At 39.0% G+C, this 4728-nt stretch overlaps 1 non-coding gene across 1 annotated transcript; it reads left to right on the top strand.

Annotated features, from left to right (window-relative positions):
• The first annotated feature begins 3131 nt into the window (after nt 1-3131).
• LOC112861754 (U4 spliceosomal RNA) lies at nt 3132-3266 on the top strand. The gene has a single exon (XR_003223658.1). It is a non-coding gene; the product is annotated as a U4 spliceosomal RNA (small nuclear RNA).
• Nucleotides 3267-4728: the final 1462 nt, after the last annotated feature.

The following is a 4728-nucleotide window of genomic DNA, read 5'->3' as shown; positions in this document are numbered from 1 at the left end:
CTGGGTGGCGCAGTCGGTTGAGCGTCCAACTTCAGCCAGGTCACGATCTCGCGGTCCGTGAGTTCGAGCCCCGCGTCAGGCTCTGGGCTGATGGCTCAGAGCCTGGAGCCTGTTTCCGATTCTGTGTCTCCCTCGCTCTCTGCCCCTCCCCCGTTCATGCTCTGTCTCTCTCTGTCCCCCCAAAAAATAAATAAACGTTGAAAAAAAAAAAAAAGAAAGTATGTGAAATCTGGGGGTGCCTGAGTGGCTCAGCCCGTTGAGCATCTAACTTCTGCTCAGGTCGTGATCTCGTGGTTCGTGGGTTAGAGCCCCGCGTCGGGCTCTGTGCTGACAGCTCAGAGCCTGGAGCCTGCTTCAGATTCTGTGTCTCCTTCTCTCTCTGCCCCTCCCCTGCTCTCACTCTATCTCTCTCAAAATGAATAAACATTAGACATTTAAAAAAATTTTTTTATATTTATTTTTGATAGAGAGAGACAGAGCACAAGTGGGGGAGGGGAAGAGAGAGAAGGAGGCACAGAATCTGAAGCAGGCTCCGGGCTCCGAGCTGTGGGCACAGAGCCCGACATGGGGCTCAAACTCACACACTGAGAGATCATGACCTGAGCTGAAGTTGGACGCTCAACCACTGAGCCACCCAGGCGCCCCAAACATTTTTTTAAAAAAGAAAATATGTGAAATCTAAGCAGTGTAGCTTCAACAGGTCATCTAGCATGGAGCTGCAAGCATTCTGAGAGCAAGAGAAAGGATGAACTGGAAAGAAAGCCATTTTATACCCCGTTTGGCCTTGACGTACCATCCGTGATCCTCTCCAAATAGTTCATTCTTTTTCATTTTAAATATCAAGACAGTTGAAGGAATGTTAAGGTAAATGAAATAAAAATATCATTTGGGAAAATCATGGTGATTTTGGCAAACACAGACGGAAACCTGAATCATCCTTGTGGCTCTCCACAGGAAGGGCCCAGGCAGGCTGTCTCCACAAAAGCATGCTGACATTTATCTCAGAAAAGACACTGTGACGTCCCATAGCTCCTGTAGCATTTGTGTAGATGAAGATAAATATATTTCACTCCGTGGGTCTGTAATCCTCCAGCCTTTTAGTTGGACCAAACCGTTCAAGAAATTCCTTCCAAGTCTTAGGCCTTGTTCCATTTCCCAATGCCAGCATACTTGATGATCTCTTTTTTATTCTGAACGTGTTATATGTAACATTTTTATGTGGGATATAATTAAAGAATAGAGAGACAGACAGAGAGAGAGAGAGAGAGGAGGAACACTAGTGAGGCCAAATCCTGGAAGCACAGCTTGTGTTGAGTACTTTATAGAAACTGTAAAATACACTTTCAATCATTACATTATATATGAGACTCAGTACGGTGCTGAATTTCATTACTGGCTAACAGGGTCTTAAAATTGGATATACAATAACTCTGGTGCAGAAAATGCAAGTCTTTCTTTCTCAAGATGAATTTTTACTTGACCTTTGTATGGCACAACAATCTTTGGAAGCCAAATACTTTGTTTCTTATTCATTACGCTCCTCTAGAGAACTCTGCCCCTTGGTGACAATGAGGAACAATTTGAGGATTGTCTCAGAATACTGTCACTTTGTACGTCTCAAAAGTTACTCACAGATTTTGAAATGAAGATCTTGGAGGTGAGGTCAAATGACCTCAGAATAAGAGGCGCCATTCTTCAACACTCCCTGGCCCCTGGTGGATAATTGACCAAATTTACTCTTTCACAATTAGCAAGTGGGTGTGTATGAAGCTCCGTGGGTGGTAGTTGTGATAATCAGTGCATCCATTTTGTAAAAGTGTTTATTCAGAATAATTTACAATTTTACGATGATGGTTGTGTAGCCATGTTCCTGGAGGAGGAACATTTCCTTCTCAAGGCTTTCTTTCTCCAGGGTGGTTTTCCACTCGAGCTTTCCTTTTGACAAACTACTAGAAATATTCTTATATTTTGCTTATCCTTCTCTTGCTTTTGACCTCTTCCCCTGCATGTGATGGTTAGTTGTTTCCCCATATTTAACTAGATTGTGGTTCATGGTATAAAGGAAAATATGAGTTTCTTTAAACAAAAATGTCCACTTTATAGTTTTCACATACAAAAAATTCTTGTGGGAAATCCCACTGAACATGATCCAAACTACAGATTATGATACAAAATAGATGATTTTCCCCTCCTCCACTCACTCTGTCTCTCTCTCTCTCTCTCTCTCTCTGTCTCTCTCAAAAGTAAATAAACATTAAAAATTATTTTAAAAAATAGATGATTTTTGTATATTTGCTCATATGTATTATTAAAAGAGTTTGGAGTATACAAAAATAGCCACTAATCAGAACAAATGAGCACCTGGAAGAAATATACACACCAATCACAAAGCACTAAAATGTCATTCATAATATAAATTTGAAATATCTGTGCTTCCGGGAACAGGTTCATATTTTTTTATTTAAAAACTATAATTGCCTCGCCAGTGATTAAATATAAATAGGAGGTTTCTCCTAAACCTTAGGCTAAATTCCTGTTTGCCCCACAGCAAAACTGAGACTATTTGATGGAGTAAATTGAAAGGTGCTCTTGACCTAGTGATAGTGAGGATGGCTTGAAAATATAATTAAAAGTAAAGATGTCTGATTGTTTTCATGATAACTGTTTTATTCTGCATTACTCAATTCCCTACGCTCTTCTTTTTTTTAAGAAGCACATCATTAAAAAAAAAAAGTGTATTTATTTATTTTGAGAGAGAAAGAGAGCAGGGTAGGATCAGAGAGAGACGGTAAGAGAGGATCCCAAGGAAGCTCCCCACTGCCAGCACAGAGCCCGATACAGGACTCAAACTCACAAACCATCAGTTCATGACCTGAGCAGAAACCAAGAGTTGGATACTCAACTGACTGAGCCACCCAGGTGCCCCCTAGGCTCTTTTTGATAAGTTTATTTTTTCTGTTATTCATACTAATTTTGCATGTTCTTGCAAAGGAAGACAATCATAAGAATGATGTCTCCTGAAATATCTTTAGATTAACTGAAAGTGCTTAATAACAATCTTCTCTCTAATGTTGATGGATTGAAGAGAAGGAATCACTTGAAATTCAAGTTAGTTGAAAATGTACAAGTGAAGCTTTGCACAGTGGCAGTACCGTAGCCAAAGAGATTTATCCGAGGTGCGATTATTGCTAATTGAAAATGTACGAGTGGAGGCAGAAAAGAATGGTATATTTTTTCTTACCCTTATATTTTAAGATAAAAATTTACCATTAGTATTTAGGTGATGTTCCATAAAAAAAAGGACCAGGGCTGCTTGATTTTAGTTGAGCAATATTTCAGACGTCATGCATCTTTGAGTTCGTAATGAATTTGAATCACATGTGAAAATGTATTATGGTCATCATACTTCCTTGCCTAGATAATGTAAGAGTGAGCTAAGGTAATACATATAGGGTCGGAAGAGAGACTGATGCAGTGTCAAAGCCCTAGTGTGCTGTCTGGCATTCAACTGATAAGTAAGAAGCTGAAGAGGCAGGACATGCGGATAGAGCCATTCTTCTCTGCGTCAGAGTTTCTCAAGTGGGAGGGACCCTATTGACATTTTGAGCCCAATAATTCTTTGTGTCCTGCACATTGTAGCATGTTTAGCAACATGCCTGACCTTTGCCCACTAGATGCTAGTAGTGTATCTGCCCCTCCACTATCCCCCGCCCCCCACCTCCACCCCTCCTGGCCACCTGAAACCTTAGTTGTAACAATGAAGAACGTTGTGAACATATTGCAAAATCAGGGCAAATTCTCCCTGGTTGACAACCAATGTCTGTGAAAAGCAGAGTTCATTGCCCCGTATCCTGTTCCCAGTTCAGGAGCCCTGCCTGTCAAGTTCACCCTTGGTTTGTTACACAATTAATGGCAGAACTTCCCCATTCTATAGAAACATGGTCACTGTGTTTTTAGTAGTCATCCCAGAACTTACTGGAAGAAACTTCTTAATCATGCAAGTTGTTCCTAAATTAGAATAAAATAAGAAGCAGAGAGAGAGATGGGAGGTGTGGTATTTAATTACATAGTGTCAGTGAATTCCATGTGGATTTGAAAAGAAATGACCACTTCAGGCAAACATTTCATGCTTAACAATTATCCTTGTTTAACACAGAATGTCTGAAGTTATTTGTTCAGTTCCTAAAAATCAAGAATTATCAAACTGAAGTGAAATATGTACTTGAGGTAGAGAAATATTCTCCTTTTGTGCTAATTCTATTTCCTTAATTGATGTTTAATATACACTGTGTAGAAGGATTAAAAAATACCAGTCGTTCTATAATGTAATTGCTCTCACAGACAAATGTTTATTTTTATTTTATTACCTTTATTTCTGAAGTCATAAAAGTTTTAAAAATTACTATAACCAAATGGCTAACAGATATAAGCAATAAAAGATATTAAGCCTATTGCTGTGAACTATTAAAATAAAAACAAGTTTTTAAGATGTGCCAGTTGGTAGTTTAGTATATATGAGATACACACATTGGAGCAGATTATATTTACAATTGCTCTGTCTTCATGAAGATGTAAATGTGACTTAAATGTGGGTAGGGAAAGAAAATTTGCGATGTGATAGAAACCACTTAAAAGCATGAAGTTGAACAAAAATCAAAATGGCTGCATTAATGCTTCCATGAGGCTCAATTTTTGGAAACATTTTTATTTATTTATTTTAGAGAGCAA

This window comes from Puma concolor, chromosome A1 (genome assembly GCF_028749965.1).
Source record: "Puma concolor isolate L17-30 chromosome A1, mPumCon1.1.hap2, whole genome shotgun sequence".
Classification (NCBI taxonomy): Eukaryota; Metazoa; Chordata; class Mammalia; order Carnivora; family Felidae; genus Puma; species Puma concolor.
This window is presented reverse-complemented; position numbering and strand designations above follow the sequence as displayed.